This window comes from Leptonychotes weddellii, chromosome 5 (genome assembly GCF_054177405.1).
Source record: "Leptonychotes weddellii isolate Sample4059 chromosome 5, ASM5417740v2, whole genome shotgun sequence".
NCBI classification, from domain to species: Eukaryota; Metazoa; Chordata; class Mammalia; order Carnivora; family Phocidae; genus Leptonychotes; species Leptonychotes weddellii.
Genome location: NC_138373.1, coordinates 6,431,942 through 6,445,770, shown reverse-complemented (window position 1 = coordinate 6,445,770; position 13,829 = coordinate 6,431,942). Strand labels below are relative to the sequence as shown.

Below are 13,829 nucleotides of genomic sequence, written 5' to 3'. Positions count from 1 at the left end.
TATACAAATGGCTAACAGACACATGAAAAAATGTTCATCATCATTAGCCATCAGGGAAATCCAAATCAAAACCATATTGAGATACCACCTTACACCAGTTAGAATGGCAGATGTGGACAGGGAAAGAAACAACAAATGTTGGAGAGGTTGTGGAGAAAGGGGAACCCTCTTACACTGTTGGTGGGAATGCAAGTTGGTACAGCCACTTTGGAAAACAGTGTGGAGGTGCCTCAAAAATTTAAAAATAGAGCCATCCTATGACCCAGCAATTGCACTCCTGGGTATTTACCCCAAAAACACAGATGTAGTGAAAAGAAGGGCCATATGCACCCCAATGTTCATAGCAGCAGTGTACGCAATAGCCAAACTGTAGAAAGAGCCCAGATGCCCTTCAACAGATGAATGGATAAAGAAGATGTGGTCCATATATACAATGGAATATTACTCAGCCATCAGAAAAGATGAATACCCAACTTTTACATCAATATGGATGGGACTGGAGGAGATTATGCTAAGTGAAATAAGTCAAGCAGAGAAAGTCAATTATCATATGGTTTCACTTATTTGTGGAACATAAGGAATAACATGGAGGACATTAGGAGAAGGAAGGGAAAAATGGGGAGGGGGAATTGGAGGGAGAGATGAACCATGAGAGACTATGGACTCTGAGAAACAAACAGGGTTTTAGAGGGGAGAGCGGAGGGGGGATTGGTTAGCCCGGTGATGGGTATTAGGGAGGGCAAGTACTGCATGGAGCACTGGGTGTTATACAAAAACAATGGATCGTGGATCACCACATCAAAAACCAATGATGTATTGTATGGTGACTAACATAACAATAAAATTAAAAAAAAAAAGAAAGAAATACCCCTTTGGAATTTTACTCATAATTGCATTAAGTTTATAAATTAATTTTGAGAGAATGAAGGTATTTACAATACTGTGTATTCCTGTCCAAGAACATGATACATCTCTCTATTTAACTTTTTCCATGTCATTTAGTAAAGTTTTGAAGTTAAATTCATATACATATTATACTTTTATCACTTTATTCCCAGAAAATTAAAAACTCATTTCTGTTGAAACTTTGGTGACTAATCATTGCTAGTATGTGGGAAAGTATATGGAAAAGCTATTAGTTTTTGTTTTGTTTTGTTTTCACCAACTTAAAGTGTAGGTATTTCAGCAAAGACAAGTACAAAGGAACTGGGGCAAGAAAGAGCAATTCCAAGAAATACATTTTTCCTAAGAGCTAGAGCACCATACAGGAAAACCGTAACAGGAAATGACAGGGAAAACAATTTAGTAGGAACCAGACAGTGCTTTAAACCATCTGTTTTTAAATAGTAGGCTTCAAAGGCAAGTTTTTTATCCTTAAAACACAGCTATTTAAGACAGGATACAATTACAAGAACTCAACTTTCCTTGGGCGCCTGGGTGGCTCAGTTGGTTAAGCGACTGCCTTCGGCTCAGGTCATGATCCTGGAGTCCCGGATCAAGTCCCGCATCGGGCTCCCTGCTCGGCAGGGAGTCTGCTTCTCCCTCTGACCCTCCTCCTCTCATGCTCTCTCTCTCTCTCTCATTCTCTCTCTCAAATAAATAAATAAAATCTTTAAAAAAAACAAAAAAAAACTCAACTTTCCCTGAGCTTAAATGCAATGCGACAGATAACCTTTCACATATTTTTAAAATTCTTTTTTCTTAGGGATTTGGAGGGACTATTTTCCAACCATAAATATTTTTAAAGTAGTATCTGGCAGTTTCCTAACCAATTGAGTATATTGTTCTACAATAAACCACCTCACTCTTTCAGCAGGAAAACCACTAAGTTTGAATAAGGACATCACCCAATGAATTAGGACACAAAGTTTGCTTTAAATATTTTTTTGGGGGAAAGGACACCACACTTCTACTCAATTAAGAGAAACATTTTTACAGTCTTGAGGTCTTTTATTTTCTTTACATTTATCATGCCATGAATTCATAGGGAATGGGTTCCAGCAGTTCGGGCTCCTTTCTTTCCATTGGTTCTCACAAAGTGTGCTTCTTTTGGTGGGGCAGGCTGACGCTTCAGTTGAACCCAAGTACCTTTCTCTTTGGCTTCCTTCTTTTTCTGATCATTTTCCTTCACACGCTTCAGGAAGCTATCTCGGCTCTTTGAGTGTTTAATATGCTCAATGCGTACATTAATTCTTTTGGCAAGAATCTTGCCCGTAACTTGTTTGTTTACAACAATGCCAGCAGCATGCTGAGTAACATTGTAGACTCTTCCAGTTTTGCCATGGTAACATTTGTGGGGCATTCCTTTTTGAACAGTGCCCATTCCCTTTACGTCCACAATATCACCTTTCTTATAGATTCGCATGTATGTGGCCAAAGGAACAACTCCATGTTTTCTAAAAGGTCTAGAGAACATATAGCGGGTACCTCTCCTCTTTCCCTTTGTGTTGATCATTTTGGCGAATTACTGGAAGATGGCCGCTCCAGCTGAAAGGAAGCTATTAGTTTTTGTTTAAATATTTTATAACCAGCTATGTTACTGAATTATAATTGATTCCAGCAATTTTTCAGGTGCTTGCCTTGGGTTTCTAGGTAATGATGTCATCTGTGAATAACAGAAACTTTGTTTATGCCCTACTGTGTAACCTTGGGCATAGTTGCATCATAGGTTTGTTCTGAGGATTTAACTACTGAATGTAAAATTCTTGGAATATTGGCTGGTACTTTACTTAGTAAGCACTTTATAATCCTAGTATTATAGTAATAGTACCATGTTACTTAACAGGAAAATTTTTGGTGTTTTACCTTTTATCTTTTGATATTAGCTGTTGGTTTGAGATAGATTAAAATTTTTTTTTCATGATATAGAAATACTTATCTATTCCTACTTTTCTAGAGCTTTTGTTCATTAAAATAATTATTGAATGTTTACTTTCACAGAATACTGGTTTTGTACCTATTTGAATTGTCCTTTCTATTTATACAATGAACTATATTAATAGATTTCCTAATGTTTAACTAGTTCTCCTGTGATAAATCCAAATTGGGCACAGCATCATTATGATCCTTTAAAAATGTGGTTGAATCTGATTTGCTTATATTTTGTTTACAATCGTTACATCTGTACTTTTAAGTGAGATTGATAGGAGGTTTTGAATTTTTTTTTATGTTGTGTATGTTAGCCAGGAGTCGGTGTCCAGGTTTCTGTTAGTTTCATAAAATGAATTGGGAGATATTCCATTTTTCCCAGTGTTCGGCAGCATTTATACAGTATAGAAATGATTTATTTCTAGAGCATTTGAAAGAATTTACCCTCAAAGCCAATTAGACATCTTTCTTGGTAGTATATTGTTGATAACCTAAAAAAAGCTCCTTTGTGATTTGTGATCAGTTAAGGATTTTAACTTCTTCTTACATCAGTTTTGAAAATTTCCTAGAAAATCACCCATTTCACCAAGATTTTTAAAATGTTTTAGCCTAGAGTTGTATATACAGTCAGTTCTGCAATAACACAACATATGCATTCCTAAAAACCACTAAATCACACAGTGAAAACCATGGGGCTTATGGGAAAAATGGGATTAGGGGCATAATCCTCAAAAACTGTCAGTGACGCATTAAAAAAAAAGATATGAACCTACTAAAACAATAGTGTGATTTCACACTTCATACCCATTTGTGAAATACATAAATACTACAACAAATATGGCACTTTATATTGAAAAAGACCTGAAATTTGCTTGTGGAAGTGGGCACTGGAAAAGTTGCAGCTTCAGAATTGTAAAGTGACCAAAGAGGAAATCTAAAATGGGACAAAGCTGTGACAGGAGATCTGGGTGAGTGGGGCTCATAACACATCCAGGGAGCTGAGGTAGCTAGAAAATGCTCTGGGTGAGTGCACTGTGGGTTTCGTGTATTCCTAGTGACTGGGCTCGGCTGGGTGCAGTGTTTTGCATTCACCTGGTATTCCCCTTGAACATCTCTCACTAACACCTTAAAGCACTGATTTCCAGGAGGTTCCAGAAGGTAGGTTTATAGCAAGTTCTGCTGTGACACCACAGTGACTTCTCTGCCATTCAGTGGGCCATGACTTGAGTCCTCTCCAAAAGGTTTGGAACTCAGCCCTAGGAGTGGTAGCTGCCTTCATATCTGTTATTCTTGCTAATCGTTGTCCTCTGGAATAATCCGCTCTGATGCTCTCAGATAGATACCCTTTTCCTACAGTGGGAATTTGTCATCCCAAAGTCTTCCCATTATAGAGTCATAATATATCAATAAAACAACTACAATGAACACCAAATACATTTTGTGAAAATTTAAAGTGAATGACAAAATGTAAATTCTCTCACTGATGGCTTTTGGATATGGTGAATTATTACCTAAAACAGTTGTGAAAAAAGTAAATCCTCAGATGTGTAAGCCAGACTTCATGCAAAGGCCTGGGGTGGGGGTAGAGGGTTCTTGGCACCCCAGAATGGAATCTGCCTGCTTACAGGAAGCTGTATTGGTTCCAAAGGACAGAAAGTGAGACTCTATGATTCCAGGGGCTGAAAAGGGTGGGATGGGGGACTAGGACTTAAAAAGGTGGATTTTGAGAGACACAGGGCCTGGAAGAGTTTGCAGTACCAGGCAGAACATGCATTTATGCCACATAACAATTTCCACGCCCTTTCTTGGAAAGTTGCCAAAGTTAACTCACTCTAATGTTGGAAGGCCTAGGGGTGCCTGGGTGGCTCAGTCGTTCAGCATCTGCCGAAGACGCTGAATGACTGAGCCACCCAGGCGCCCCTAAACCTTTATTGTTTTATGCTGTACATGGATCCGTGGTTCATACTGGATATTTAAGAGAAAAGTCTAGGCTGTCATGGATCCATTCACGGGGTACAAGATTCTGACTGTGGGATTTGTCCTTCTGGCTTGGGGGAGTAACATGCTTGCCTCTCATCATTGGCTCCTGTGTTCTCTCATTGTGCAACCTAAGGTTTGGATTGATTAATGCTTTAATCTGGGTGAGGGGACTGAGGGAAGCTCTCAATCTCCTTACCTGTGCCCCCGTGGGACTCCAGGGGCAGCCATTGCAGGGTGGGACATCATCCTTAGGAGGAGGGTGAGTGGTTGAGTATTAGAGTCTATTAGGGAATTCAAAACACAAATCCAGAAGAGATTTTTCAAGGAAAATCCTATGGAGAAAAAAAAAAAAGCAATGCCCATGGTTCTCCACTCTCCTCACCCTTCAAAAGTGTTTCCTTTCTGTCTCATTGTGAGAGAAAGAGATGGAAATCCATGGTGTCCAGTCCTGCTTTTTAGAAAAGAGGAAAAAAAAAAAAAAAGGCAAGGATTCAGGGGGAAAAAAAAAAAATCCCTGTCTGGAAAGAGTGGGTAATTGGCTGTATCTTTTGGAAACATGGGTATGGCAAGAAGCTAAAATATCTGTGAGAGAAGGCATTTCCCTGTTTGTCCATAAGTCAGAACTGGAGTTCTGGGGCTTAATGTAGCTACAGATGCATTTTGTTTGGACTGTTTAAACTCATGTTTAAAACAGTTGAATGGGTTGTTGATAGTTAAACAGTAGGGGCTTTCAAATGAAAATATGGATTTCTGGTTCCACTTAAGTGGTTGATCTGGCAAGATTGGTCTTTATTCTAAAAGTATGAAGGAGTTTGGCAGGGAAACCCCAATTCCTTAATAATCTGGTCCAAGGAAAGTGTTGATTTCATTTCCAGAGTAACCTTTCACTGTGAGAAAGAGCCAGACTTCTTGGTGTAGCAGCCAAAACTTTACACCTTTTAAAAAAGTTGAACTATAGGGCGCCTGGGTGGCTCAGTTGGTTAAGCGACTGCCTTCGGCTCAGGTCATGATCCCAGAATCCTGGGATCGAGTCCCACATCGGGCTCCCCCTGCTCTGTGGGGAGCCTGCTTCTCCCTCAGCCTCTGCCTGCTGCCCCCGCCACCGCTTGTGCTCGCTCTCTGTCAAATAAATAAATAAAATCTTAAAAAAAAAGAAGTTGAACTATAACATGCATGAAAAAATATAAATCATAAGTGCTCAATGAAATAAAAGATAACACACCTGTGTAATCATCACTCAAGTCAAGAAATAGACATTACCAGGATCCCCAGAAACTTCCTTTTACGCCTTCATCCCCATCACTACCACCCTCTCTTCTTTCCAGATATAAACATTATAGTTTATTTTTGCCTGATTTTGCATTTTATAGAAATACAAATATATTATGTACTCTTTTATGCATGTTTTCTTTTTTTTTTTTAGTTTTTATTTATTTATTTGACAGAGACACAGGGAGAGAGGGAACACAAGCTGGGGGAGTGGGAGAGGGAGAAGCAGGCTTCCCACTGAGCAGGGAGCCTGATGCGGGGCTCGATCCCAGGACCCCGGGATCATGACCTGAGCCGAAGGCAGACGCTTAACGCCTGAGCCACCCAGGTGCCCCGCGTGTCTTCTTTTTTATCATTAAGAAGATGTATCTTCTTTCATTCAATATTTTTGTGAGATTCATCTATATTGTAGTGTTCATTTTCATCTCATAGTACTCTAGTCATGAAAATACAACAGTGTATTTATCATTTTTTTTAATTATTACTATTAGAGAGAGAATGAGAGACAGAGAGCACAAGAGGGAGGAGGGTCAGAGGGAGAAGCAGACTCCCTGCTGAGCAGGAAGCCTGATGCGGGACTCGATCCCAGGACTCCAGGATCATGACCCGAGCCGAAGGCAGTCGCTTAACCAACTGAGCCACCCAAGTGCCCTGAATTTATCATTTCTATGGTTGATAGACAATTGAGTTTCAGTTTTTGGCTATTTTAAATATTGTTACTATAAATCTTCTTGTCCAGTCTTTTGGTGTGCATATGCATGCCTTTCTGTTGGGTATACACCAAGAAGCTAAATTGCTTAGTCCCAAGGTATACTATATGTTAAACTTTGGTACTTATTGCCTAGCAGTTTTCCAAAGTGGTTTTCCCAATTTGTTCTCTTACCAAAATAATATGAGGGATTCGGTCGCTTCACATCCTCATGAACATTGGTATCGTCTGTCTCTTAGTTTTAGCTTTTCTTTGAATATGTAGGGGTACTTCACTGTGGTTTTAATTTTCTTTCTTTTCTTACTAATTACATTGAGCATCTATTCATATATTTATTCATCATTTGAATTTCCTCTACTGTGAAATGCCTGTTATCTTCCCATTTTTAATTGGGTCATTTGTCTGTTTCTTATGAATTTGCAGGAATTCTTTATAAATTTTGGTTATAAGCCCCTTCATTTGTTGTGTATGTTGCAAATATCTTCTCCAGCTCTACATCATGCCCGCCTTTCACATGAAGAGTGTCTTGATGAAAATGACTTATTTTTTATTTCAAAATTTTATTGTGATAACACAGTGTGAGATCTACCTGCTTAACAATTTTTAAAATGTACAACACAGTATTATAGGAACAATGTTGTACAGCAGATCTTTAGAACTTACTCATCTTGCTTAACTAAAACTTTATGCCCATTGATTAGTAACTCTCCATTTCCTGTCTCCCTGGCTCCTGGCAAACACCATTCCACTCTTCAATTCCGTAAATATGACTATTTTAGATACCTCCTGTAAGTAGAATCATGGAATATTTGTCTCTCTGTGACTGGCTCCATGCTGTCTGATATTGCAGAATTTCCTTCTTTTTAAGGCTAAATAATATTCCATTGTATATACATACCATGTTTTCTTTATCCTTTCATCTGTCAGTGGATATTTCCACATCTTGAATATTGTGAATAGTGCTGCAATTATCATAGAATGAAAATATCTCTTCAAGATCTTGATTTCAGGGCACCTGGGTGGCTCAGATGGTTAAGCGTCTGCCTTCGGCTCAGGTCATGATCCCAGGGTCCTGGGATCGAGTCCCGCATCGGGCTCCCTGCTCAGTGGGGAGCCTGCTTCTCCCTCTGCCTCTCTCTCTGTCTCTGATGAGTAAATAAAATCTTAAAAAAAAAAAAAAAAGATCTTGATTTCAATTATTTTGGATACTCAGAAGTAGGATTTCTAGGGGACCCTGGGTGTCAGTTGGCTAAACGGCCAACTATTGATTTTGGCTCGGGTCATGATCTCGGGGTCCTGGAATCGAGCCCCCTGTGGGGCTCCATGCTCAGCAGGGAGTCTGCTTAAGGATTCTCTGTCCCTCTCCCTCTGCCCCTCCCCCTGTTCATGCTCTCTCTTTCTCTCTCTCAAATTAATAAATCTTAAAAAAATAAGTATGATTGCTGGGGCGCCTGGGTGGCTCAGTTGGTTAAGCGACTGCCTTCGGCTCAGGTCATGGTCCTGGAGTCCCGGAATCGAGTCCCACGTCGGGCTCCCTGCTCAGTGGGGAGTCTGCTTCTCCCTCTGACCCTCCTCCCTCTCCTGCTCTCTGTCTCTCATTCCCTCTCTCTCAAATAAATAAATAAAATCTTAAAAAAAAAATAAGTATGATTGCTAGATCATATGGTAGTTCTATTTTTAATTTTGCGGGGGGGACATCTACACTATATTCCACAGCAGCTGCACCACTTTTTCATTCTTATCAACAGTGTTGCAAGTGTTCCAGTTTCCCCACATCCTTGACAACACTTTGTTTGGGGTTTGTTTGTATTTTTTTTTTATAATAGTCATCCTGACAAGTGTGAGGTGATATTGTGGTTTTGATTTCCATTTTCCTGATGATGAGTGATGTTGAGCATCTTTTCATATACCTGTTGCCTATTTATATGTCTTCTTTGGAGAAATGTCTGCTCAAGTCCTTAGCCCATTTTCTAACTGGGTATTAGTTTTTTTGTTATTGAGTTGTTGGAGTTTCTTATATATTTTGGAGCTTAAGTCCTTACCAATGATATGGTTTGCAAATATTTTCTCCCACTCTATAGGTTGCCTTTTCACTCTGTTGGTTGTTTCCTTTGCTGTACAGAAACTTTTTTTTGCCTGTGCTTTTGGTGTCATATCCAAAAAAGTAATTGCCCAGACCAATGTTAAAAAGCTATTTCCTGGGCGCCTGGGTGGCTCAGTTGGTTGAGCGACTGCCTTCGGCTCAGGTCATGATCCCAGGGTCCTGGGATCAAGCCCCGCATCGGGCTCCCTGCTCAGAGGAGAGCCTGCTTCTCCCTCTCCCACTCCCCCTGCTTGTGTTCCCTCTCTCGCTGTGTCTCTCTCTGTCAAATAAATAAATAAAATCTTTTTAAAAAAAAAAAGCTATTTCCCTAAGTTTTATTCTAGTAGTTTCATGATTTACGGTCTTGCATTTAAGTCTTTAATCCATTTTGCATTAATTTTGTATATGGTATGGTGTTCCTTTTCTAAATGGAAATAAGAATAGTATAGTACTTCATGGATTTTGTAAAGGAGTAAATGAAATAATACATATAAAGCACAAAAAAAGAGTGCCTGGCATTTTGTAAGTTATAAATGTTAGCTCTGTTCTGTTTTTCCTTTTTCCTTACTGCCCTGTCCGCATAGCCCCCATGCTGCCCTGGGATTCTGGGCCCAAAGCCCTCTGGCTTCTACCCCTGGGATGTGTGGTACTTGGTGTCCTGCTCTCACCACTCCTCCACTGTTGACAGTGTCCTGGGCTACCTGGCTGGCCACAGCCACATGATGGGGGACTCCACACTTCAGCAGTCGGGGGAGTACCTGGGAGACACCATGTGCTATGAGTGGCTCTGGTGGGGGAGAGGGCAGGACACCTGGAGCCTCATGAAGGAAAAGGTGAACAAGGAAGGTTCTGAGAGACAAGGCTCCTACATTTTCAATAGAGAGGTGGGGCAGGATGCTGGGACTTTCCCAAGGGCAAGTGAGCAAAGGACTCTGAGCTAGGAGAATATAATTATTACTGTTGAGCTGCCTTTCCAGTTTAGGTAACCAGATGTTATATAATGAGCTCAAATGACAGCATTTTAAAAAGCCTTCAGGGTGCCTGGGTGGCTCAGTCGGTTAAGCGGCTGCCGTCGGCTCAGGTCATGATCCCAGGGTCCTGGGATCGAGTCCCGCATCGGGCTCCTGCTTCTCCCTCTCCCTCTGCCTTCTTGTGTTCTCTCTCTATCTTTCTGTCAAATAAATAAATAAAATCTTTAAAAAAAAAAAGCCTTCAAATAATACAATTTCTGATAATACAAAAAGGTCCCCCCATTTAGTTAATAAAATCCCCACTTACTCTCTTAAGTAAAAGTAATGTAAACAACATGAAATTCAAACTTTTGTCCCACACTCCCCCTCAATTTCTTTTTCTCTTCTCTTTCTTTCTTTCCCTTGTTGAGCAGCAGCTGGTAGAGCAAGCTGTGGTTCTCTTAGATCCTAAAACCTGAGTGACTTCTGCTCAGTGCATGCAGTTTCCTCAGCCCCTCCAAACAAATTCATCCAAACCCCAAATCCTCTGTGCATACCATTTTTCTAAATAGTCAAGATCAGTGAAAAACAGAGAACTATCACAAGACCTGTGAGTTACCTCCCATTTAGAAAAGAAAAACAAACATTTAGCATCTCTAACAGTTATATAGAATAAAAGTATGTCCCAAGAAGGCAGTACCTCATACAAAGTTATTACCAATCTCCAAGATATCTGGGGAAGAGGAAAGTAGAATAAAAAAGCTAGCCATAGTTCAGTGATCATACTCTCTGTGAACTCAGTTGTAAAGTTAGCAACAAGCTAATTGTAGCTCTTGCTTACCATGTTTTTGAAGAACATCCATCTAAGCATATTAACTCCCATCTCAGATGGGAAACTCAGATACATTCCTGTCTTCCTGAAAAGTTTAGAAATTTGCCATACTGTCATCCCTCAGTCACTAGGCTAGTTGGAGTTTCTCCTTTATTTTAAACAGTTTATTGAAGTGTAATTGACAAGCCATTAACACATATTTAAAGTGTGCAGTTTCATAAGTTATAACATATACATCCACCTGGAAAACAGTCTTCACAAATAAGATCATTAACATACCCACCACCCAGGAAAGTTTCCTTGTGGCCCTTCCTAATCCTTCCCACTCCTCCATTCCCACTCCCTTCCCAGGCAACCACACATTTTCTTTCTGTCTTTTTAGCTTAGTTTGCATTTGCTAGAACTTTACACAAATGTAACCATACAATATGTACTCTTTTCTCTGTGTGGCTTCTTTTGCTCAACATAATAATTTTGACATTCATCCACATTTCTGCATGTGGCAATAGTTCATTCCCTATTTACTGCTGTGTAGTATTCCATTGTATGGATATACCATTACTTGACTATCCATTCATCTGTTGATACTTTCCAATTTAGCTATTACAAATAAAGCTGCTATGAATATTTGTGCACAAGTCTTTGTATGGATATATGTTTCATTTCTCTTGAATAAATACTTTAAAGTGGAATGGCTAGATCATATGGTAGGTGTATGCTTAACTTTTTAAGAAACTGCCAAAATGTTCTCCAAATTAGTTGTACCATTTTATATTGCCACCATCACTGGGTAGGACTTATCATTGCTCTATATCCTTGCCAACACTTGGAAGGGTCAATCTTTTATTTATTTATTTATTTATTTATTTATTTATTTGAGAGAGAGAGCAGGGGGAGAGGGGCAGAGGGAGGGGAGAGAGAGACTCTTAAGCAGGATCCATGCCCAGAGCAGAGCCTGATGCAAGGCTTGATCTCACGACCCTGAGATCATGACCTGAGCTGAAATCAAAAGTTGGATACTTAACTGATGAGCCACCCAGGTGCCCCTGGAAGGATCAATCTTTAAATTGTAGCTGTACTAATAGATATATAGTGTTCATAATGGCCCATTCAAGCATTTCTTATGATGGTGGCTTTAAAAATCTTTATCAGATAATTCCAACATCTGAGTACTCTTGATGTTGGCACCTGATGATGATCTTTTCTCATTCAAGTTGTGATTATCTTGGCTGTTGGTATGATGAATGATTTTCTGTCATTTACTGGACATTCTGGGTATTATGTTCTGACACTCTGGGTCTTATTTTACCTTTGTTCTCTTTAGCAGACAATCACCTTGTTTAGGTGTGGCATGCAGATCTAGGTGGGGTGTATATTCAGTTGTCTTGGGAGCCCTACTGATGCCAGCCCGGTGACCATGGGGCATCAACTCTCACTGTCTCTTTGCCACTGGGTGAAGGTGGAAGTTCAGCTCCACACTTTGCCCTACTGACACCAGGGGCAGGGAAGCACAGTGCCAACTAGCATTTCTTCGCTTCACCTTGTCTGCCATGTTGCTTCCAGGGAGGAGTGGAAGCTCAGATCCCTCCTGGAGTCAGTTTTATCTTAATCCATGTATATGTTACTTTGAATTCTTTACATACTACAAAGAACCAAGTAGATATCTTCCAAGTGGAAATATTCTTTCAAAACACGCAGTAGATGGGATAAATAGTAGAATGGATACCACTTTAGAGCAAATAGTAAGCTAAAAAATTATTGTAGAATTCAGGTTCACTCCCTCAACTCTATAGTGTTGGTTAGAATTCTCTTTACCCTGTTATAATTAGTAATTCTTTACATTAACTTCCCCTGTTCAAATTAAATTCTGTGTGTTTTTTTCTCCTCATTGCATTCTAACTGATACACTAGTAATTCCTGATGAATCAATTTTTGACATTCCTCTTTTTTGTGTAATAAAAACACTGGAATTTCAATAATGACTTGATACAAGTTTATTTTGAACTCATCTGAAGTACAGTCAGTTTGGGTACAGTACAGTACAGTTTCGGAGCAGCCTTCCATACTGCTGTTGTTTAAGCAGTGACTCTAGAATCAAGGTCCCTTTCAACACCCTATATGGGGTGTTTTATGTCCAGGCATGGAAGTGTCATACGTTTTTGCTGCCCAAATTCCAATGTCCACAACCCATGCAGGGAATTTAGGAAACAAAGTCTTCAGGAAGAGAAAATGGGGTGGTGAGCAACTAGCTAGACTCCCGTTTTTCCAATGTATTTAATTACATTAATTTTAGACATCAATGAACTGCGTTTATATTTTTGTAATCATGTCAGTTTTTTCCTTGTTTCTCTCTCCCTTCCTTTGTTTCTTATTTTTCACACCTGCTTATTTTTTGTCAATAAATAATTATTGAGAACCACTGGTGTCTAGGCACTGTTCCAGGTTCTAGGAACATAGCAGTGACCAAAACAAGAAATCAAGATTCCTGTTTTGTTGTGCATGAACTCTAGCAGAAAGACCCAGAAACACATAACAAAATAAATACATATACATACAGCTCTAGACAGTGGAAAGTTCTGTGAGAGAAAACAATGTGGAAGTGCAAGATGGTAAGGAGGAGGAAGATAGTTAGATTAAAAGGTCAGAGAAGGTGCTTCTTGAACAGTTTCATTTGAGCTGAATCCAGAATGACGAGAAGGAGCCCCCTATATGATTATTTTGGTGATAATCTCTGGCTCTGTGCAGCAGAACACACCTGGAGAAAAACGTTCCATCATGCTGACAGTTCTCACTTGAAACACTAGACCATACACCTCAAGGGGGCCTTAATGAAGCACAGTAATCACAGAGGTTCTCAAAATGTGGTCCCCACATGGGCTGCATCAGTATCACCTGGGGGCTTGCTAGAAATGCAGCTTCTCAGGCCTAGCCCCAGACCTACTGAGTCAGAAACTCTGGGGAGGAGCAAGTCTTTGTTTCAACAAGACCTCCAGGTGCTGCTGATGTGCACGGAAGCCTGAGAGTCACTGCCCTAGTTTCACTGGGCCGCTCCTAGGTGACTGCTTCCTCTGCGTCTCCTCTCTCCTGAAACCTTCCCCGACCTCATCCTCAGCAGATGACCTAACATATTCTCTTGAA

General features: G+C 40.0%; 1 protein-coding gene and 1 pseudogene across 6 annotated transcripts in view; one reads left to right on the top strand and one right to left on the bottom strand.

Annotated features, from left to right (window-relative positions):
- LOC102750522 (NXPE family member 3-like) overlaps positions 1 to 13,829 on the top strand; it is a 49,952-nt gene that overhangs the window by 2,162 nt on the left and 33,961 nt on the right. For 2 of the 6 annotated variants that reach the window (XM_081819369.1, XM_081819367.1), the window contains exon 1: positions 7,346 to 7,614. The exons of the other annotated variants lie outside the window; for them this stretch is intronic. The gene's annotated coding sequence lies outside the window, so the exon portion shown is untranslated. Of the gene's footprint in view, positions 1 to 7,345; positions 7,615 to 13,829 lie in introns of those variants that run through there. 6 annotated transcript variants of the gene reach the window in all.
- Positions 1,856 to 2,479, bottom strand: LOC115941103 (large ribosomal subunit protein eL21 pseudogene; annotated as a pseudogene).